This window comes from Dermacentor variabilis, chromosome 10 (genome assembly GCF_050947875.1).
Source record: "Dermacentor variabilis isolate Ectoservices chromosome 10, ASM5094787v1, whole genome shotgun sequence".
Taxonomy (NCBI): Eukaryota; Metazoa; Arthropoda; class Arachnida; order Ixodida; family Ixodidae; genus Dermacentor; species Dermacentor variabilis.
The window spans coordinates 61015301-61039748 of NC_134577.1; the positions used below are offsets into that span (position 1 = coordinate 61015301).

The 24448-nt window shown below is 47.9% G+C and overlaps 2 protein-coding genes and 1 pseudogene across 2 annotated transcripts in view; 2 read left to right on the forward strand and 1 right to left on the reverse strand.

Annotated features, from left to right (window-relative positions):
• Positions 1–24448, reverse strand: part of mmy (UDP-N-acetylglucosamine pyrophosphorylase mmy) — a 96134-nt gene that overhangs the window by 61243 nt on the left and 10443 nt on the right. The gene's annotated exons all lie outside the window — the stretch shown is intronic.
• The window catches only part of Cdc50 (cell cycle control protein 50A), a 62999-nt gene that overhangs the window by 15208 nt on the left and 23343 nt on the right, over positions 1–24448 (forward strand). The window lies entirely within an intron of this gene.
• On the forward strand, positions 11729–11845 carry LOC142562618 (U2 spliceosomal RNA; annotated as a pseudogene).

Genomic DNA, 24448 nt, shown 5'->3' on the forward strand with positions numbered 1-24448 from the left:
TTGAAACATTCCGTCCGTCGTTCCAATAATTCCGTATAATCTTTCTTTTAAATAATCTACGTCGATTCGGTATAAATTCCGTAACATGTTCCTGTGAATTGTACGGAATAATTGGAGTGCATGTGGGGCGAGTTTCAATAAGGAACCCTTGTTAGAGATAGCGAAACCGCTTTATCCGAAATGTCGCTTTATTCGACGTAGAAAAAGTTAACAGAGGCCGACCAAGATGAAATGTTAAAAACTTGACATTTACGCTCCCGCATGGGAGTCTATACAGCTGTCAAAGTATCTTCTTTAAACTGTAGTAAAAAAAAAATAAAGAAGTCTTGGTCGCCGACTGCTTTGTTCACGATTAAAACGACATTTCGTCGAACACTCGACTTTACTGCGCGGCTGCAATGCATATGCTCTTTACACCGGATATTTCGGACTTGAGTGGCGCCAGACCCCGCTTAGTACGAAACCGCCAATCTCAAACGAGACAGCACACCACGGTGACACTGCACTTTTTCTTTTCTTCGCGTCAACCTCAAAGAGCGCTGCAAAGGCCACTTCGCCACGTGGCGGCAGATACTATAGGGACCGCGGCTGCATCACGCCATCAACGAGATACTATGGTAGCTCCTGACAGGCATTACTGCCATGCAGAATCTGACAGATTTCACGTACGTCGCTCCTAATAATAATAATATTTGGGGTTTTACGTGCCAAAACCACTTTCTGATTATGAGGCACGCCGCAGTGCCGGAAATTTTGACCACCTGGGTTTCTTTAACGTGCACCTAAATCTAAGCACACGGGCGTTTTCGCATTTCGCCCCCATCGAAATGCGGCCGCCGTGGCCGGGATTAGATCCCGCGACCTCGTGCTCAGCAGCCCAACACCATAGCCACTGAGCAACCACGGCGGGTTACGTCGCTCCTCTCGGATGCAACTTTGTTCCAATGTATTCAATATCGTGCACAAATGAAACACCCCAAGGAGGAACTTTTATGAAGCAAAACATTTCGTAAGCGAATAGCAAAACGAGAGCGCGATTACGCAGCGCTTCTATCGTGTCGCCTCCCAGATGATGGCTCCGGCTTCCAAGCCATGCGGAAGAGCCAAAATCGTGCACACATCGCGCGGTTTTCAAAGCGGAAACAGGAACACGAGCACTGCGTATTAGCACTAACTTGTTCGCGTTTCATTCATCCACGATCATGTATACGTTTTACGAGCCGAGCGGGCTGTCGGAGTGCGATATTTTTAAGCTAGCATGGCTCCTTCAAGAGCCCACCCTTCTTTTTAATGAAATGCCGCTTATAACGAACTCAATTTCCCGTTCGGACGATCTGCTCGTATACGAGGGTTTGCTGCACACATACGAAACAATCGAGAAATGCAAGGTAACCTCGCTTTGCATCTACAGCGCATTCGCGTTGCTGCTCCAGAGCGTTCCCTCCCGTCGCAGCGCAGGTTATAATACGCGCTCAACGAAAACGAAACAAACAACAACGAAACGAAAACAACACGGGCGGCTTTTCAAACCAAGCGCGCGGCCGTCCCGCGATAGCTGGACGGTCGAACCCTAGACACAAGTGGGCGACCTTTGGTTCTCGCCGATCGATCTGCCATCGCAAGGAACGCGGAACGGCTCGCCTGCAACGTCGGCAAAAAAAAAAAAGGGAGAGAATGTCGAACCCGCGCCCTTGGCGCATACACCCGCGCGCACTCGCAACAAGGCTGACGAGAATTCATCTGTCCCGGTCCAACCCTCCCCCCCCCCCCCCCGGGACTCGAAAGCAAACAACTCTCCGGAGTCCGGTCCGCCCGGCGACCAAAACGAAAGTGGTTCGCCTCGCCGCGCGCAACTCGTCCAACGGGTCGCTAGGCCGCCGCCGGCACGTTTTGAACCGGACGAAAGCGCACGTGACCCCCCCCTGACAACACACACGCACTCAGACGCGTGTAGCGGCAGCTGCATAATCCGTCGCGGGAGACGTGAGTGACCCCTGACCCCAAAAAGGGGCTCCGCCGACCGACCCCTTCTTCGCAGGGAGTCGCGCTCTGACCCGCCGTGAGGCAAAAGTCGTTCGACCCCCGCGCGTGGTTCATCGCACGCGAACGCGGTTTGCGGCCGCGCACAATGACGTGCCCTGTACGAGTACGCGCGCGTGCTGTTGCGAGAGAAAGAAAAAAAAATAAGTTTCTTTGCGCGTTCGCACAGTCGGATGGGCGGCTTTCCGTCGGCTCTTTTAGGCGGGAATTTCCGGAACGGAAGTTCACGAGTTTTTGTTTGAGGATGAACAAGAATAACAAGAAGAAGAAAGAAAGAAATCTTGAATGAAAGAAGCAAAGAAAGAAAACAAAGACACAATTGACTTGGGCGACCCTACAGAAGCGCGGGCCAGTCGCAGTCCGATTTCCAGCGAAGCTGTCTCTTTCGAGCTGTTCCTGTGGCAATCACGAATTGCTCGTATGGTCAAACCACACACTTTTGTAAAACGTTGCCCGCATATAACGCTCCTGAGCTCTTGCGTAAGAATCTTTTTTTTTTTTTTTGTTAATCAAAAAGCCGTACTTCACCCACAGAAATTTAACTTCGCCGCACACGTCAGCCGTAATGTGCTCCCAATTTTCGCCAAATTTGAACGAAACGTTTCCGATGCCTCTCCGTCCAACGAGGCACAATAGTTCTTGGTTTGTTCGAAGAGGCATCAAAACTTTTGTTGATTGTGTAAGGGCATGATCCACAGCAAGTGTTCAAACAGAGCGAAAAAGACGACCCGCAGAAGAAGGAAACACACACCACAGGCGCTTCCAGTTACATTTTCTTAACCAACAGACCTTTTATGCAGTGCAGCACAAAAGTAACTGGAACACCAGTGCACTTCGCGGGACACTGAAAATTAATATCTTGAAACTGGTGTAGTCCTGAGAATTTGGTTCTAAGTAAATACGCCTTGCGAACTCACTCGATACAATTTGTACATTAAAATATGTGCCGTATAATAATAAGCCATATAGTAAGTTTGAAATTACTAAAGGCCCCACCTTAATTTGGTGTTTAAAAAAAATGTTTCTTCGCGCTAAAAAAGATACAAAAAGGTTAAGAACACTCCGCATATGTCTGCACACCCTTGCAGTTCTACGAACCCCACACAGGATAGCGTTCACGGCGGGCAGGTCATAAACAGCACACAGTGTGACCGTCAATTTCACGGTTTTTGCCGCACCGGACAGCATCGCACAGACGATCCCGGGACTACGCAACTTCTGCTTCTCATATATATATATATATATATATATATATATATATATATATATATATATATATATATATATATATATAGCAAGCGATCAGCGAGTTCGCTCGCCTGTCAAACCTCGTCGGCGCAGCTCTCTTCCTGCTAACTCTCACAGCGCCAGCTGATCCGACAGCTGGCCGGGATTTGCACTAACAAACGGCACGGTTTTACGTGTACGTGCCAACGCAACTTCAGCGCAGTAAACAGTGACAAGTTCCGGATATAAACTTTGTCTAGATATGCGCATTATTTCAGCCTCTCCTGCCGTTCGTCTTTCTTCCTTTAGTTAGCTCTCTCTCTCTCTTTCTCTCGCTAGTTCAGAACTAAACGTTCATATCTTTCTCTCCCTCTTTCTTTTTCCCCGTTTTTGCTCGTGACAGCCATCATATTTCCCGCTTACGTGCAAAGCTGCGTCTCACACCGTCCCTCACCTTTTCTCCGTGTCTGCGTGGCGCCTGGCAGGCTCCAAACGGGTCTGTGTAGTCGGCATATCTGCGCCCTGTGATCCGTTATCCGGGTTTCTTCTTTTTCTTTTTTGCGCCTCACCCCGTCTCGTCACACCTTTCCGAAGAGACGACGAACGACGGAGGTCGCGGCGATTTCGATCGTCGATGCCACGTCGATGACCACGACGGGAGGCGCACAACCGCGGAGTCACGAATCGAAATCACCAAATTCACCACACGGCGCAGTATGGGCACGGCCGCCACGCGTCACGCAAGTCGAAGATCACCGCACGCATGCACGCGCGCGCACACCCACACGTTGCAGGCGCAGCAGAAGAGCAGACGACGCCGACGCGGCAGGGAGCAGACGACAGCAGCAGCGTTAGCGGACGACCGAACACGTAGGCGCAGACCAAAAAAAAAAGGGGGGGGGGGCGCAAAAACAATAAATGCAGCGACAGGAGCGCCTCCCGTCACGGCGCGGTCGTTTTCGTCGTTGCAGTCAGCAGCGAAGTCGTCATCACTCCTCTTCCACTCACGGTCTCCGTATCACCGGCCATCTGTGCAGATAAAGTGGGAAGGTTAAAAAGAAGGCAAGTTGAAAAAAAAAAAAAAACCGAACAGAAAACGTGTCGCGCCGGCGCGCTCGCCGTTTTTGTCGGAGGCCCCCCCTTCTGTCTAAAGTCAGATACGGCTTTCCGCGACATGCCTGAAGTCACTTTCGACACCCAAGCTGCCGCGCCAATACGAAACAGGGCCCAAAACTCCCCGCTTGAGCGAAGACGTAAACAAAGATATTCTTCAAAAAGAAGCGCAGCCGAGACAACGAAGCGACTATTATTGCGATAGCGTTGTCGGACACTCGCCAACGTTCGTCATCGGCGTGCGCGAAAAATAAACAAGGGTAATTGCGGAGTCTAACGCAACAAAAGGCGTGGGTAAACCGATCCCGGTAATGCTATCGCGTTAACAGTTGCTCGGGTTAGGCAAGAGAACATTTTTTTAAGCCAAAACATAAATCTCGGCATGTAACCGAACGAAATATGCGCCACTATAACTTCGTTAATAAATCAGGATCCAGCAGTTGCCATTCTTTACAGATTACACATTCGAAGACTAGTATGACGGGTTTAAACGCAAATATTTCTCTGTATAAGGCCCCGGACGTCACCCATACGTTATCAATATTGTCAATGCATTAATATTATGAATATTAACCCCAAATAGCTCAGAGTATCATTTTCGATACGCTCAATTTGACAGCTCCAAACTACTGAGCGGGAAAGGTAACGCAAAACCCACAGTAGCTTCTTTTCTTTTTCATATACTGGGGCAAGTTTTGAGTTGTAAGTTCTCTAGGAAGCCAATTACTAATCAATTTATTATTTGCCAATTAATATTACTCAAGACATCTAATTGTTCTTATTTTGTACGAATGCACACTCCATGCCCACAATCAAAGGTCAGCAAGTTCCAACAATCCTTGACGCGGAATAGTGCTGCTTTCCGGGGCGAATAATTAGCATTATTAGCAGATTATTTGCTGCTTTCAACACGAGCCCCAACGGCGGAATAGAAGCCTGCCAGATCCCACAAGGCGTGTGTCTTTTTACTAGGAATACTGTCAACTGTCTCTCGACGGAGAATGAGAAAGACTTCACAATAAGTAGACACTCCTTGAGAAGCAGGCCTCTGGCTTCTGTTACGAGAAGCATGTCTAAATAATGTCAAGATATGGGACCTCTAAAGCACGCGATGAAATATTCACTGGCGTGTCGGCCCTGTTATTTAGCCCAACAATCTCCCTCGCACAAGCACAATTCTAAACTTTGAGCTAATTCACTCGCTGAGGAGGCCATTACTTGTACGAGAAATAAAAATACATAATTAACGCAACTGCACTAATTAAATCATGTTCATTAATTACTTTACAGAACATATTTCAATCTGCGAATCGTAGCCCGTGAGTTCGCAAGGCACGTCCACTTGGAACAAATTCTCAGGACTACACCGGTTTCGAAAAATTAATTTTCAAAGTGTCCAACGAGATACGTTGGCGTTCCAGCTACTTTTGTTCTTCAATGCACAGGACAGCGTTTTTTTTTTAATGTAACAGCGTATTTTTACCGCAACTTTAACGGCGCATATCTCGAAATCGGTGCTATCCCCAGAGTTCGTTCGAAGTTGATATAGCTTGCAAACTCACTGGCGACAATCAGTAGACTGAAATAGGTGCCGTAACGTAATTAGATAAGAATATAATTGGTGTAATTATGTTAATTCGTCGATTAAGCATTTTGATTTCTCGTAGATGTTATGGCAACCTCATCGAGTGATTTACTAGAGCTCAAGGGTTAGAATTGGGCTATTCGCCAGAGGCAAATTTTAAAGTTTTGTTGCAGGTGAAAAAAACTAACACCCTATCTACTAAATGGAACTTACGTCAGCTTACGCGAGGAAACGCAAAAATAACCGAACTTCTTCGAAATAAACTATTTTCTTCACGTTTAAGGGGAAAACAAGTTAGCCGCCTTTAAAGTAGTCTCCCAGAGCTACAATGCACTACTCAATTAGTTTTATTGCGACAGCAGTTATAACGACACTCCAGGCGCACATTTGCCGTCGCCGTGATGTTCTCTATAAAGTCCAAGGGCGATAACACCGTCGTCGCACGCCGCATGTGCGAGTAAAAGCGTGCGAGGGGAAGCCGGCGATTGCCGCTCAATCTCGCGCGCACAAGGGAAGAAAGCGGGGACGAAGCGCGTCTACTTCCGTCGCGCGCATGGTGCCGGGGGAGGAGGGCCCCCCTTTCCCTTCCGACGGTACCTGCGCGCGACGGAAGACGACGCGCTTTGTCCCCGCTTTCTTGTGGTTGTGGTTTAGTCGCGGACTTTATCTTGAAAGCGATCTGCTTTGGGGACACAGATATAGGTGGGCCGACGGCTCATAGTTTTGCGCGTGCTGTGTTCTCACTGCTCAGTTTGCGTTCAAGCGATAGACAGCACGAAGGACACTAAGCTCGCTGCCGCGCTTCATCACGCCAGCGCTTTAGCAGCGAGTGTCCGCGGTCATCAAGTCGCAGTCATCGAGTGTGATGTGTTCATGTTTGCCTGCAGGTTCACGCTGACATTGGGCTTGTCAATTTAGTTAACACGCGAATATTTACAAGTTTATACTGCCGATAAAACTACTATCCTTACTTCGTGTAGCTGTAAACTAACTTGCTGTCGCAATCGATGCTTCGCCTTTAGGGCGAAACTGCGACTTTTTTTGCTCCGTGCACACTGTTCGAAGCACCCTAGGAACTCTTCATTTATGGTGCTGTGGAGAGCCACTTGCGAAGCTGCTTTTACGGCCGCTACATCGTCGAAACGCTGCCCCTTCAAATTTCTTTTGTTGATTCCATGAAACGAAAGACAAGTCGCAAGGTGCCAGATGCGGGGAATAAGGTGGGTCGGGGAATGACTGCCCGTCGCTGAGTTGCCAGATCTGTTATGCGATACAGTGGAAAAGTGATGATGCGTAGAAGTGATTTAAAAGATACGGTCACTTGTTTCGTTCGCCCTCCTGACATCACCATTTTATTACTTTCTTATCTTACTGGCTTAAGCCTGTGGTCGCAGCAAAGTCGTTGCGGCTCTCGAACCACAGACATCTCTTCGCTCTCTCTCTCTCTCTCTTTTTGGCGAAGTGGATTGAATTTCTGACGGGCAGACACAAAGGTAACGTCATAAGCATGATGTTTCTGACGTCACGGACGGCGCACGTGTCAAAGTAGGCGGAAGGCCTGATTTCGATTGCGCTCTCTTATGAGCAATCTCAACCGCGATTTCTTTTATCGAAACGCACATAAAACGCGGCTAGACCTGATCTCACTACACGGGCCGAAATTGCGTTCGAAAGGAATTTGTTGCAATCAAACGAAAGCGCCAGAATTTAACGCACAGGACAATGATAGCAGGGCTTCTTTTTTATTGAGGCCTACACCTTCAAACAATTTTTTTTTTACAAAAATGCGCTTAACTAACCTGCTACAACAATATACTGGAAGCTGCACCTGCTGGGACACTATATCAACATATTGAGAACGCTAACATGAGAAATAAATCGCGACAGTTGTCAAAGAAAACAGTTTACAGAGTCATGTGCAGTAGTTAAACAATAAAACAAATTAAGGGGGTCCGAAAGGAGTGCGTTATTATTTCAGTCACACTCCCTAACTGAAGCTTGTTCTTTTGCAAAGTACTAAACAGTCTGGGCTACTTGTTTTCTAATGTTCGCTGGCCGTATATTGTTTTGTGTACGTCAGTACTTTCCCCAAGTTTCATCATTTCTCGCATGAAACGTGGTTATGACGCCATAGCAGCGCCGATGACGTCATGCAGAGCACGCAGGCAGGAGACGTCTATATAAAGCAGTTTCCTGGCATTCGAGATAACGCTGGCATAAAAGTCGCGCACTTCGGTTTCTTTTCTTTTCTTTTTTTCTCAGAGCAGCTATTCAGCATTCTTTTGCGACCCCCTTTGCTGTAACAAGGCTGCGCCTTCTTCGAAAACACGGAACGTGCGCAAAGATGTAGACGAGCAGTGCCGTGCTGCCACGTACAGCTGCAACCAGCAAGCAATGAAGTAAAAAGAAGCGCCGCATTTCAGAGCCATATCATTCGCTACACCGACAGACCGTGCAATCGCCCAGTTTTACGGCGTCCGTTTCGTTCAGTTTTACGTTGAGGACACAGCTATTAGCCCCGAGAACGACCTAGAGTGGCGCTGCGAGCGCCGCTCGCGTGACGTCAGCAGGGCACGGACTCGCGCCTGTCGTCTGCTGCAGTTCGGGCGATGTCCGGGCGCATTCTGCAGTGTTTCCGCTTGTTGGCTCTCGTTCCCAAAGCTTGCATACTTATGACGGGCCTCTCAAATACATATTTTGCGACGTCTTCGTTCGCGAAAATGTAATCAAGGAGCTTATTTACTAGACGGCAATATATTTCTCAAAGGCAACGCTATAGTGCCACCCGAGGGAGCTCAGACCAGCCCATTACGGGTTTTTCATGCGCGGATCTACACTTTCCAGTGGTAGCTCACGTGAATAATAAAATCATAGACGCAAAAGCACAGCACATAAGAATCCAGTTAAGATTCCATACCCACCATGGTGCAATATGCGTGTCACAATTAAACGCTGGCCATATATGACTTCTACAACATGTTGATTTTAACCCGCTAAAACATGTTTGCTCATGAAAAATAGTTCACGGTATGATATCGAATTTCTCTAGTTATTCACAGAAACGCTCGGCTGTAACCCTTAACAACCACTGCAGTCTAGATCTGGCCAGCACCACTTGCGTTTTTAACTTGTTTTCAAAATTAGGCCGTTCTTCACCGGTTAAATTTAAGCTGCAGTAACTTGAAGTAAAGCTGATTGAGGCTTACAGCTGTTTGCAGCACACGGAAAGGAATGTACCAATATTGATTCCCTATCCGTGCTACACGTTCAACCCACTTGAGCAATTTACTGGTGCTTCTTGCTTGAGGAACAGACATGATGAATCTGTTTGGAGAACTGACACAGGCTGGCTCGGGTCAAATAGTTGAGTCAAATATGCCTTTTGGTCCGGTTCGCTGCAGCCAGCAAGAAGCCGAAGCCCCATTCATCAGTAGTGTGGCACATATTGAAGATATCATTGTTCCCCAGTGGAGTTCAAGTGTTCATGTGAGGCTTGTGGCGTCTTCTTTACGAGGCGGGTATGCGAGGTTCTCTTTTATGCACTGACGAAGCAAATAGTTTTCAGTTTGTATAATTAAACAATGCAGGATCGAGACATGGTGAGGCAGAATATGTGTTTGCATTTTCCATTTCAACGCAACCTAAGCTACGCTGTAATCCCTCGAGTATGCTATAGGCATTGTAATTGGAGCTGTAAAGAGCTACTTCGAGGTTTCAATTCGAAGTTGTAGTGAACTGCTGGGTTTCGCGAACAATGCGCGCCTCGCCATAACGACAGTCGGTTGCTTCCTTTGCGGAAGGAGTGTGCCGTATCATCGATAAAAGCTACTGAGAACCGCTATGACACATTTCATCGCTTACATTTGATTGGTTCTCGATCTTAATCACGAAATTTTCTTTCATGTGATTGCTGTTATGGTATTCGTGAAGTGTATATATACTATACCTGATGCGCCGTCGTGTTAACAGTCAATGCGTTTCCGGGTGCCTATTTCAGAGAACGGTGAAAGTAGTACCAAACCTTTTCACACAAACATGCGCCTATCTCTTCCTTTTAGGCCTTAATACAGTTGCCACATTTGAATAAAACAACTCACCTGAGTAATAATAATCATGATGAAAGCTTCGCTGGGCAATGTCCTTCTAACACGGATTTATAATGTTGATGCCAAATATCAAGACTCTTTTTCCATGTAAAATGCTATGTCTCTCATACTTAAGTAATAAGGGAATGTTAAGTGTTCAGGAGCATCATAAATAACTTCACGTGTTGAACTCGAAGACATTCTTTTTAAGCAAACTTTATGAACAGACACGGCGCATATATATGCATTGCAAAACCAGTAGACCCCTTCAGCGCTACATAGCTTGTGATATCCAAGTCGTAAATTTTCATGACTCACGCGGTTTCGAAGAAGAAACTGCGGTTCAGCCATGGCAGCAGAAATAATCCGAAAAACCTCCTGCAAGTAAGGCTCGAGCCGCCAATACCCCAAGCACGCACGAAGGGAACGAGCACGAGCGGCAGCCAAGCGAGCTGGAGCGAGCGGCGTCCTGGCCGTGACGTCACTCGCAAGAGGGCGCCACTCCAAATTCTCGCCGCTAATAGATGTGGACAGCACGATGAATGCTTGTCAATTGAGGCAGCTGATATACAGGATGTCCCAGCTAACTTTAGCCAGAGTTTTAAAAAAATATGCGAATGCCACGTAGCTGCACAGAACCAAGGTAATGTTCGCCGTCGCTTGCAGATACACAGATAATTTCTTTTTCATCCCGCCTAATCAGATAATTAGTATTAATTATTTAATTAACTTCTCAAATATTGTAATTAGATGAAAAATGTCATTGAGAAAATTGTAGAGCAACATGAACAAAAACTCCCAACACAGCTTCCTGTTGCTCAATACGTGCTACGTAAAAGTGTTTTTCCGAGCCTAAGAGAAGCCCGCAAATGCACGCAAAATTGGCGCGCGACTGGCCGCTCGGGGCAATTTGCGTGCATTCGCGGGCCGCCGCGGTCACCGCACGTCCCGTGCATCTGCCGCAACCGCTGCTGCAGCCGCGCCGGCACCTCCGACGAGCGTGACGTCATAACCACAGGCGCAGACCACGTGCACAGGCGCCGTCGCCACTTTTTCCCCCTTTCATTATTCGTCAAACAGGATTTAAAACAAATAAAGCACTACGCGTCCTTGCTCTAATAATACACTAAGCGTAGGCACCGAGCACAACACAGGGGACATTACTTACAGTTGCTAATTGAGTTAAAAAATGATAAATTAATGCAATTAAAAGTGAATAAAAAAAACAACTTGCCACAGGTAGGGAACGATCCCACGTCTTCGCATTACGCGTGGCACGCTCTACCAATTGAACTACCGCGGCGCCATTTTTCCATCCACTTTCCGGGGTACTTACGTCTTACTACTAGAACTAACCCTGGGAGTGTTAGCCAGCGCCACCACTCACCAACCTTGGCGGCGGATATGGAACACCCTTTTTGCTGCAGGCGTCACCGGTACGTGATCTTTTCCGAGCAACTGGTCAATAAACCCACACGTGCTACCCGAAGGCATATCAATGTTTCCGGATTCGAGACCCTCATTATGTAATGAACGAGAAGAAGGGTAACTGAAGAGCCCGATTTTCATTGATCATATCATAAGCCAACACACACACACACACACATTATATATGGGGGTGGGTGCGTGCGTGTGTGTGCGTGTTGTTTCTATTACGAGGCCGCGTTTATATGGTTCTATTTCAACGCAAGATATTAACCTTATTTTTGGAATTTGGCGGAGTGCTTGAAGCCTGCTTCCCCTCCGCCGCGGGTCGGCCTGGTATTGCACCATCTCTGGGGTCGGACCACGCATTCCTGCCCACACGCCGTGATACGGACGTAAGCCGGTCACGGTACCCTTAACACCTCCCCCCCCCCACCCCCGGATTTCTGGGAGCGCATGCGGGGGACGCATACGGAAGGGAGGAAGGGGGTGGGGGCTAGCGGTAAACCGTTTCACTGTAAAACAGTGGACACTAGAGGCTGACAATGATGCCTTCGCTCGCGAAAAAAAAACGCACAACGGTGCGCGAAGATAGGCATCGCTATCGCGATATCAGCGCTTCGCACGCGTGTTCGTTCGGAGTGGGGTGCAGGCGAAGCTTGCGCACAAGCAAAGGGCAAAGTATATCGGAACACCGCTTACGCAGCTGCGGGCACAGGGCTGATAGATAACCAGGAAAAGGTGGACAGCGAGACGGACCAAACTATATATATGCGGCCGATGAGATATGTAGCAAGGCAACCTTGGCCGCAGCGTAACGTTGAATGGAGCGGTCAACGACTTCCATGCCGCCCTGTGTCCCAGCTTACACTATGTACCAAGCTGTTCAAAGAAAAAAAAACAGATTAAAAGGACAAAGTGCAAGATACAATCATGAGACCTATATTTTTCCGTTGCTCCACCATTGTAGACCGAACACTTACGATGTTATATTTGTATCACGCCGTGTTCTTTAGTTATTTTTCCTAAACAGCTCGGCTAACGTTAGTTGGGACACCATACATATATATATATATATATATTAGAGAGAGAGAGAGAGAGAGAGAGAGAGAGAGAGAGAGAGAGAGAGAGAGAGAGAGAGAGAGAAAGTATGCATAGAAAGGCAGGGAGGTTAAGCAGAGGTAGTTCCGGCTGGCTCCCGGGGAAGGGTTGAGGGGGATAAAAAGAGAGAGGGTGGAAGGTGGAGATAGAGAGAAATGGAGACGAGCACGAACCGCGTACACTACAGAGGGCTAGGGGGCGGCGTTCTTAAAGTCTATCGCGAAGGCCCGTAGACCGCAGGAACCTTAATAACGCGAGTAAGGCCTTCAGCGCGGATGTTCTTTGGGAGCACTGGCATAAAGCTTTGAGTTCTGATAGTGGACGATTGTACAACTGGTCCAGTACTCTGCACATCACTTGTCTCCGGGCACTATATCGCGGGCAGACAGATAATATGCGCGAGCGTGTCATCGCTGTTGCATGTGTCGCGCGTGGGGCAGCTGGCCATTCCGATAAGGAAAGCATATGAGTTCGTAAATGCAACGCTTAGCCACAGACGGTACAGCATGGTGTGTTCACGTCGGGGTAACCTAGGCGTAGGTGCGTCTGGAGACAACTAACGCAATCTACACATGGTGAAAACGTTCGAGTCCCACAGGGGGCAAAGTACAATCATGGGACATCAATGGCAGCCCAGCCGCAGCGTCTGTTAGCGAAAGCGGAATGAAGACTCGTTGACCACTTTCATGTGCAGATCGGGCGACTTCGTCTGCGTGGTCATTCCCGGTGATGTTGCAATGTCCTGGAAGCAATGAAAGATTATGTTGTGTCCCTTGTTATGGCTGCGATAATAATGCGTCGAATATCTGAGGCCAGTTGTTCATTGGGTCCGTGGCGCATTGGGCTTTGTATGCACTGAAGAGCTGCCTTGGATTCACTAAAGACTGTCCAATGTTGTAGTGGCTCCTGATTAGTGAAATCAAGTGTAGCATGGAGTGCCGCAAGTTTTGCACCCGTCTATGTGGTCACACATGAAGGTTTTCATTTGATTTCTTCATTTTTTGCAAGGATAATGACTTCAGCAGCAGAGCTGTTGAGGTTTATCGAACGATCTGTGTAGACGTGTTGCCGGAATCTGTTCCAAAGTTGCTTGCTTCAAAGCTCGCAACGGCGCTCCAGCTTTCTTTCTGATGCCTGGAATTGTCAATTGCACTTGCAGCCGATGCAGACAACACAACGGGTCTGACTATCGTGTAGCAGGCGTAAATTGTGATGGCAAGTATGGCTGATGTCTTACAATACTTTTGGCAAAAGTTGAATGTGGCCTCTTTGATGGCAAGCAAGCAAGATGGTGTGAGGGAATCCGAGTCAGGTGTCGGATGTGTGCTCTCAGGACATCTGTATCAATGCAGACTGTCAAAGGAGCGTGTCTGGCAATGGCCACTGTCGCAATCGATGACGTGGTTTCGGGGAGACCGAGACAAGTTCTGAGTGCTTGTACACTCTGGAGTTTGCAGATACTTGTAGTGCAAGTATTTCCTACTACAGGTAAGCTGTACCGCAGGAAGCCAAAAAAAACAGTGCTTTATATAGTTGCTACATTGATGGTACTGTTGCGCCCGACGAGTTCCCGCCGAGAAACGCAAGGTCCAAAATGGCGGCCAAACGCTTTGTCATGTACGAGACGTGAGGGCTCCAAGACAAGCCTCTATCAATGATGACGCCAAGAAATCGATGCGTTCGACTGTATCGTACAGTTTGGTCATTAATCCGCAAAGCATACGGGGCCATCGCTTTGCGTGTAAAAGCAACGAGTGCACATTTCTCAGGTGAAAGCTCCAGGCCTTGCCTTCTTAGGTATGTTGACACGGCCGTTGAAGCCTTCTGAAGTCGTGCGCGGACTTGTACACGTGTCATGTTGTCTGCATATAGGGAGAGATTTCCGGTAACGAATCGGCGAGACCAACGAGCACTAGGTTGAACAGGGTAGGACTGAGCACTCCGCCTAGCGGTACACGACGACTGGTATAGCTAGACGGCGTTGATCCCGTCTTCAGTCAAAATAAAGAAAAATCTTCCATTAAAATAGCTGCGTATCCAGCGAAAGGCGCGTCCACCAATCCCTACAGCTTCTAAGGCGTCCAGAATTGCATGATGATCTCATTGCCGTGCGCACCTTTAACATCAAGCAATAAGGCACCAGTGATTCAGATGTTTTTGGTGCTGTGCATATGTTACAAGGTCAATAACACTAGCTATTGACGAGCGTCCGCATCGAAGGTCAGCCATTACCTCTGGATAGACGTAAAATTCCGAGTGCCATTCTAACCGTGCAAGGATTATTCTCTCCCTTACCTTGCCGACACAGCGGGCCAGTGCTATTGGACGGTAAGATGGCAATAAACAATGCAGATTTGCCAGGCTTGAGGAGTGGAACGATGCGACTGGATTTCCACGTGGTAGGGACCTGGCCGGCAAGCTACGATGCACTGTATAGGCCAAGAAGTGCATCTCTGGCCCCTTGACAATGGTTTGCAAGCGCAGAGTATGTGATGCCATCGAGTCCTGGTGACGAAGATCGCCTGCAGCCAGCAAGTGCGGCCTCCAGTTCTTCGATGGAAAAAGGAACGTCCATACGTTGCTCACGTTGCAGCTCGGCCTGCTCCTTATGGAGTTTGTCGAGTGATCCAATATATGAATAATACCTGCACTGTCATTGCCAAAGATGCTGCAAACGAATTCTTGAACGCTACGCACTGTCAAGACAAATGAAATATGTATTTTTTCGTAGAAGAATACACTTGTATGTCCCAAACATTGTGTCCGAAATAACTGATATCAATGTTTCCATGGTTTTTGTCTATTTAATAAGTAACGAAAATATCATACGAACTTTAGAACCATACCAGTTCGAAACCAGCCAAGCAGTGCATGCCGCCGATATGAAAAATGTATAGGCCATGAAATGAACAAGTTGAGGATAAATGTTTTAATGAAACTTTGCCAGTCAAGAACCTTGTTTACATTATTGTACATGTGCAACGGCCAGTGAAAATTTTCAATGACGCTGTCATTTGTTCCAATGTATTGCTCAGGAGCAGCTGTCACCGGTCGCGTATTGTAATTGTACCGAAATTATAGTCGCAACAGAGAGCACATATAGAAAGCAGGAGTTCTGCAAAATATACGAAAGCGAGTCAAATGAAAGTGAGCCAGTGCGGATATATGACAAACGGGGCACTTCATTTAAATGTAGTCTCCATGAGCATTTAGACATTTGTCCCACTGACTAACGAGTCGCGTGATTCCCGTCTCATAAAACTCCTTCGGTTGCTCCTTCAAAAAGTCTGTGACTGATTCTTTCAGGTCATCGTCCGACACAAATCTGATTCCCTCGAGCTGTTTCTTCAATTGCCCCAAAATTCGGAAGTCGCAAGGCGACATGTTTGGGCTGTATGGCGGTTGTTGCAGCGTTTCCCACTTGAACTTTGCCAGTTTTGTATTAACCACACCAGCGGTGTGGGCACAGGCGTTGTCATGGAGTAACATGATCCCATTCGTCAGTTTTCCACGTCGTTTCTTCTTTATTGCGACACGCAGCTGATCCGGCGTTTCACAATGTCGGAAGCGATTGATAGTCTCTCCAGGTTTAGCAAATTCTATCAGTAATGGCCCCTGATGATCGAAAAAAAGTCAACACCTTTCCGGCGTAAATGACGGCCTTTGCTTTCTTTGGGGGTGGTAAATTCGAATTTTTTCCCCTGTAGGCTTTGCCATCGTGTTTCAGGCTCGTAGTAGTGGCACAATGATTCGTTCCCGGTCACAATTGCAGACAAGAAGTCGTCATCCTTATTGTGATACCGGATCAGATGAGCCAAGGCAGCGCCGAACTTCTCCGTTTTCTGGCGGCAGCTCAAGATTTTCGACATCCGCTGCGCACACAAGACCCGATAACCGAAATGTTAATGAATTATGGCGTGAGCCGAACCGTGTCTGATGTCCACACGCTCTGCCAGTTCATCGATGCTTATCCTCCGTTCTTGTCTAATCAGCTCATCAACCTTTGCAATTGCGTTGGAGGTGATTGCACGGTGGCTTTGGCACGGTCTTAGATAATTTTTCTGCAATTTTCAAGTCCTTCGTTGAACCGTTTCCGCCAACGCTTCACAATGGACAGTGAAATGCAATGTTCTACGTACACGGCAGCCACACGGCGACTAATTTCTTTTTACGAAACATCTTTATCTGTCAAAAACCTCACGACGCCACGCTGTTAAACTTTTGGAGCGTCCATTATGTCACGCAACCGTGTTCAACCCAGCGTATGAACGCATTAAAGAACATTTATCCTCACCCCTGTGTGTCACTATTGCATATTGTTTCATATATATTGTTTCATGTTTTTTTCCGTGTCACTTTTGTATTTGTTTTGTATGCCTGTGTGGTACGCACATGCCTCGCAGATATTGAACCGAATCATTATTGCGCGGGGTTGGGTGGCTCACTTTCATTTGACTCGCCCTCGCACATTAGAAATGCAAAGATACAATCGAATATACAAATGCGGAGATACAGCTTGATATAGGGCAAAAAAGTGCCTCTGGAAAGAAAGCTCACTGCACGTATATACAAAACCTCGCAATAAGATATTTAAATGTTATACGTATAAGTCTCCAACAAGTCTACCTAATGTTGAATTCCAATGGCGGAGACGGAGCAAGTTTTTCTGCTCGTTTCGGAGCAAGTTTGTTCCAACGACAGAGTGAGGGCGGGAGTAAGGTGTTCCGATGAGAGAGTCGGAGTAGATTTAGAGCGGGAGTCACTCCGTGGAGCAGAAAAAGATGCTCCGCCAAAATCGGCGGAGTGGACCGGAACTCTGCGTGACGTATTTCCTTCACCACGTTTGTCTGTTGGGAGGCGCCACCAGTCACGACTCGCGAGGAAGCAAAAGCTGCTGCACGCTTGGCGAGATATACATTCCGCACTTTTAAAGAAACAACAGGTGAACGGCGCTGAAGAGACAAGTGACCGGTGCGCCGGTGCTGGGAGCAAACATTGGAAGGAAATGACAACACGCAAGGTACCCTGGGTAACTCGGCGATAGAAGTTCCGCTTCCGCTTTGCTCCGGCGGCGCGGGTTGTGTTCCACTCGCGGATCTGGAGGCGTTGCTCTACGCCAGAGTCGAGTGCTCGCTCGCGGAGTCCGTCGGCCACTCCGACTCCGCCATTGGAATTCAACATAAGAAAAGTCACGGTATACAATGCGTCAAACAAGGCAAATAAACAGGTTGCGCAATCACATATTCACAGACCACAGAATCCTAAGGGCCGCCCCACTCCCCCTGGCGGATCGCGCGCGAAGGAAGGCGGTACGCTTTCTCCCCGCTTTTCTCCCTTGCCCACACAAGACTGAGCCACCATCGTCGGCACACCCGTGCGAACACCCCCCCCCCCCCTACGCTTTCACTCGGCCGTACAGCATGCGGCGCGTGGTTACGATGCTGTCGCCCTTGGATTTTTTTTTTTTATTTGGGGTTTTACGTGCCAAAACCACTTTCTGATTATGAGGCACGCCGTAGTGGAGGACTCCGGGAATTTTGACCACCTGGGGTTCTTTAACGTGCACCTAAATCTAAGCACACGGGTGTTTTCGCATTTCGCCCCCATCGAAATGCGGCCGCCGTGGCCGGGATTTGATCCCGCGACCTCGTGCTCAGCAGCCCAACACCATAGCCACTGAGCAACCACGGCGGGTGCCCTTGGATTCTATACGGAACATGAGGGTGACGACGACGGCAGGAATGCGCCTGGAGTGTCCATATATCTGCTATCGCAATAATATAATCAGAGTATCCAGCAACTGAAGCGTCCCCCGGCTCATCGCTTTGCGCAAACGAAGAAGCACCAAACGAACTTTCATCATGCGACATTTCGCTGCGCCGCGACAAGGTCCCTTCTTCTTTTGTGGGGTTAGGGCAACGAAGTAAAAAAAAAAAGTAACGAAGGAAAGCATGTTGGTCGCGGGTAGCGAGAACAAGAAAATTGAAGAGGCTCAATGTGTCCTCGCGAATAAAAGTCAAAGAAGAAAAATAAATAAGGACGTAGTTACCCTTGTTGCCTTTAGTGTCTTGATATGGATGCTTTGGCGAAGGTGAAAAAGATGTTGATATTTCTTTTTCTGCGACATGACAGCACAAATAAACCACCACAACCTTCGTCTCATCGGACCGCGCTGCGTGCTTTGTCAACTTGTCTGATAGTGTGTTGATTTGGCTTGTCTCGGTGTATGTTCCGATGTACGACTTCAGAAACGTCAATGCACCATCAGCGCCAAATGTTTATAAGAATATTAAACCCACAAAGTTCCGGAAGTGAAAATCTAAAGCATATGACTTTAGAAATGTCAATGCACCTTTCGCATAAAAAGTTTATGAGAACTTTAGTGATATAAAGTTACGGAATTGAAATCCATGCGCTCCGTAGATTGCGCGGCCTCCGCGAGATGCCGCGACGAGCCCGCTCTGCATCAAAATGCCCTTGAAACTTTGTGCTCGGATGGAGCTCCTTGCGTTATGTGGCTCCAGGTACACGGGCGTTGCCGCGAAATCCTGCCCGAGTTCGCAATGTAAGCGCGGAGATGTCTTTTCGAACGTGAAAAAGACCCATTCTAGACAAAATCCAGAATGGTTTCCGACGCCGGGGGGTTGTTTTGATCGGCGGTGCATGGACAGCACAAAAAAATTTGGGGGGGGCGGGGGGGGCTGGAGCCCCATAAACCTCCCTCCTACCCCCCCCCCCCCCTGGCTACGCCCCTGGTGGAGAGTGAACGCCGGATCCGCGATCCTTGCGCAGTAATCTTCGGCTACGTCGGCTTCTCTGAGTCCTTGATGGAGGGTTTTGAAATTTAAGTGGACGGCACTGTTAAGAAGCAGTTCAAAGTGTGCGGACTGTTTTCCAGACAAACGACAGAGGTTTACGCGGATCGAGAGACTCAAAAAAGTATTTCTAGCGTTGATTTTACAATACAGAAAGGCGACGCTGAATTTCGTTTTGAATGCGTCTGGCCTCTCTAATGTAGTAAACTGATTTAGTCAGTCTATACCGTCACTCCGCTCGTCGGCGGATTGCACGGATCAAAATGTGTGTATTTCTCCCAAGGCCGAAATGAACGCACAGCGTGCTGCACAGCCTTGGCGATCTGAATGTCTAGTGTGGACGAAAAGCCTTCGTGGCATGCGCCTTCTGTAAGTCATTTAAACACGGTCCAATCTATTGTTTGCTTAAAATTTGATGAAATGGATTTGGCTAGGCCTTTTCTCTTCAGGTGGGTAGGAATGTGGTCGCTTCCGTCGGTTTCTCTATCTGCGAACCAATGGACGCAGCGAGTGAGGCACCGCGGGACAAAAGCGAAGTCTCAGCAACAACCGTACGTCCGGCCTCGCAGAAACGTGGGACTGCCATCGTTTAGACAGCAAAGTTCATGGTTGCAGGCATAGAGTTTCTCACTACATTACCTAGAGGGAAGTTTGGCGCTACTGCGCTGTGGTATGCATGGGAATGCCGGTATATTGTGACTTCGGATTGGCATCGTTCTCGGAGAGACAGGACATCTTGAAGACGCGCTTGGCAAGTACAGTTCCGTCTGTCACAATGATTCACTTTCTACTAAAACAGCACGTGAAAAGCTGTTTTGGTTTTACTATTACACAAAAACATGTTTTTTTTAACTACGAGAACGTGTTATTGCGTGTACGATTATATGTTACGTAAAAAGTATCAGCGGGCCGCTAACACAAGCCTCGCAGACACATATACCGTCATTCCCATGACGGCACGTTTGTAGTACGTCAGTACGTTTGTAGAAAATCGTCAAAATCGTTTCAGGGTCCCTATGAAGGGACCCTGAAACGATTTTGACGATTTTGACCTCCCTTTAAAGGGACCCTGAAACGATTTTGACGATTTTCTACAAACGTACTGAGCCGTTAGAGTAGGTCCTTCTGGTCATTAATTGACACATCTAAGTGCTCCGCGTAAAGCGTGTAATTTATTATAAGGCTTTAAAAATGCACATCGCTGCCGATCGCAGCACACTGCTCGGCGGAATTTTAAGCCGCCCCTACCCATATGACCGAAATCACCCATATGACGTCAGTGGGGCGAGCTATCCGATTGGCTGACTAGGGCGCGTGATCAATAATTTTTCCAACTTTATGGTAAACAAATGATGCTCGTAATAGTTGGGATGTTAGTTAATTTGTTTTTATAAAAAGAAAGTGACATAAATAGAATGCACAAGAACAATTTTTCAGTACACTTAAGCACTTCCGGCACATAGCAAGTGTCGTCTGCTTATGTTACAACGTGCTCCGTCTTTGACAAGAGCTCCGCCGTCATTAGTGTCGGTTTGTCTTTTCGCGAGCGCTATGATTCGACTTTGTTGCGTTGTGGACTGCAAACGTAGCGACTGGCAATATGTCAAACTGCGACATCGTGTCCCTCTGCAAGCCAGTAGACGAGCGGACTGGCTGCAGCGCATCGGACTGCCGCTATCCGATCCGCGCCGGGATTTGTGCGACTGCGGCCGTCACTTTACACCGGAAGAACGCAATAGCGTTTCGCGAGTCCGGTATTAGGGTAAACGCATGCGCGAGGGGACAGGCCCTGGCCGTGTCCTCTTGCTTGTCGTTCAGGGGATGAACAGACGCGCAAATGTGAATGGTCTGCACGGTGCAGCCACCTGGTGGCATAGAACTCAACCACACACAGTAGCAGTAACAAAATGCATTCTTCTTTGCTGCTGGTGTAAATTTTTCGCAGGAGTGTAATCGTTGTGTTTTTGTAAATGTTTAAAATGTTTTACACTAGGTTAGAGCAATATTAGCTCTTTCTTTGGCTGGTTAAGCGCTACGGCAACGGGTGGCTGGACCGTGGAGACCGATCAGGCAGCTCACGTACGTCTACGCTAAAGTTCCTTCATCAGCTTGAGTTTATGCCTTCACCGTTCCGTCGAAATATTCAGGTAGTGTGTGATTAACGGAATATCAAGACACGTTTGGCGATACGACAGAATTCTCGCAACGCAGGCGGCTTCGATAGCTCTCCCTTGAGGTCGACGGCCAAGCCGCTAGCGGCGAGGTTTCTCGCGGGCGGGGGCGGGCTCCAAAACAAACGGAAGTGGGCGATGTGACGTCGCATCATGACGCAGAACCAGTGAAGGCGGAGCTTAGCCCCGATCGCTCGGCGAACGAGTTAAGGAGGAAAAGCATGGCCAGGGAGGAGGGTAACTTGTAATCGCTTGTAGCTCCATTAATACGTAACGCTTCATTTAAAATGTGGTACGAATGTTCTACTTAAGCTGTACCCTACGCGTCTACAAAATTTGTCCGAACCGTTTCAGGGGCCCTTTAAGAAACTCCCATAGACGGTGGCGCCAGATTTCCCTCTAGGTGTTATAGTGAGAAACTCTATGGTTGCAGGCGAAGGAAACGAGGTTTCTCCCTTTGGAATTTACCTTGGTGCTTCCCCGAAATGAATGATGTGCGTTAAAGTCCCCAATGACAATCCATGGACCAGAAGTCGCATCTATGTCAATCAGTCTGTCTGTCGAAACGACTTGACGGAGAAAGGTAATCGCCCACTAGAGCAAACACAAGTTTGTGTTTTTTCACGGTCAAACAGACATACTGATTACTGTCATGTGGCCGCACTGAATAAAGAACGTAAGTCAGTTCCCGCCGTGTGTAGATGACCACCTTGGTAATGTCATTACAATTAAGTCGATGACACATAAGGTTTATAATTATGTGTCGTAATTCAACCTAATTAACGCGCGCGGAAAAACGCGAGACACAGAAAATGCGGCATCAGAAATTAAACTTTCTGAAGGTGCTCTAGACGCAAAACAATAGGCAACAAACAGAAGTTGAAGAATAAAAAAATAATTACTAATTGGTAAGTCTAAGTAAATTAGACAAAACAAAGTCGCATCCATTAAAAAATTAAATTATGGGGTTTTACGTGCCAAAACCACTTTCTGATTATGAGGCACGCCGTAGTGGGGGACTCCGGAAATTCAGACCACCTGGGGTTTTTTTTAACGTGCACCTAAATCTAAGTACACGGGTGTTTTCGCATTTCGCTCCCATCGAAATCGGCAAATGCATCGTCAGTCCAAGTCAAGCCGGTTTTTAAGATGAAAACAATACCCACACAGGATAAATAAATTTTAAAAAGCACGCAGTTTCAACAAACACGTAGTACAATATCACTATCATCTAAAAAAAATAAATTGTTTCAGAGCTTATCTCTGTACTAACAGGTTATTCAATGAACCGAACTGATAGATGATGAAAGCATGGTCATCAAGGAAATTTATTACTGACATCAAAGCACAGATCTCCTCATCAAACATTGACAGCTCGTGTGAACACGTCAAACAGGCATGCTGATAATAGATACATTTTCTGCAGAAAGAAAAATTGGGGCAGCTTCGCAATAGTGGCGCGAAGACCGGGCAAACAGCGAAGCTGGCGGCTCCACCTAGGTTATTCCTGGTTCGGCTAAGTTCATGCGTGGAGACTCGGCCAAGTTTTCTGCATGCTTATGCTTCGAGAGCGGGTCGACGAGCTTCCTGCGCGGTGTCGTCGTTAGCACCCCCGGAAGAGCAACGAGCAGGCAAACCGTCCGTCGGCACCTCCCATGGATTTCCGAACTCGCCGCTGAAAGTTCTCCACGACTCGCAGGCCCGGATCGCTTTGTCGACGCGTCTGGTTGCACACGCACGCTTTCGCTCGGCAAAGCGAGCTCATCGCTGACGCTTCACCGGCGCGATATTCGGGATTGGACCGAAGTCGTCGCATCCGTCCGTTCTCGAGTGCCGTTGTCAGATGAGAAGAGGACTTGGCACCCGGAGGTGCCGCGTCCCAGAGCCTTACATGTGCTCATCAACCCAACATCATTCGGTACACTGACCCCGGTACTCCCCCTCTACCCGGGTAGCAGCGCAGCGCCTTTACGTCGCGCTTCCTCCTCTTTGGGAGTGACGCTCTTCTTCTGTCGCCTCATCTCGCTCTCTACGTCTCGCTCTCCGCTCTGCCGGCGCGGCGGCGGAGCGGAGCTGCTTTTATACCCCCGTGGTGACGTCACGGCTTAGATCTGCATCTGCGCATGCGCGGCCTCCGTACGGCGCAGCGAGGCAAAGCTACGGTGAAGCGGTGCCGGTGGGCGCGCTAAGGTCATCGCTCGGCGAGGTTTTGCTGCGCACGTTCGCCGGCTAGCACCAGCGTAAACAGCATCACTCTTAATTTCTTTTTCAAGTCCGTAAACCCTATCAAGATAGCCGCTCACTACCGCAGCCTTTCTCCCGAGCTTCTAACGAAGAAGCACGCCCTCGCAGTGCAGTTCAAGATGAAAAATACATGGTTTCGTAAGATCTCTCCTATCCTAACAGGTGAACGGCGAAAGCCATTTCAGTCATTGTTAGTCATTACTGGTCATTTTACATCACTAAGCATTTTTAGTCATTTCTAATGAATTGTAGTCGTTACAAGTCGTTAGACATAGCGGTCATTTCGTAGTCATTGCAAGCAATTTCAGTAGTTATTAGTCATTACTGGTCATTACTAAGCATTTTAGTCATTTCTAATCGATTTCGGTCATTACAAGCCGTCGTTTGACATGTTGGTTCTGTCAAAGTCAGTAGTCATTACTGGTCATTACTTTAGTCATAATCAATTGTGGTCGTTACAAGTTGTCGTTAGACATAGTGGTCATTTCGTAGTCATTACAAGTCATTTCAACCCACACTGGTTGCTCAGTGGCTATGGTGTTAGGGTGCTGAGCACGAGGTCGCGGGATCGAATCCCAGCCACGGTGGCCGCATTCCGATAGGGGCGAAATGCGAAAACACTCGTGGTACTCAGACTTAGGG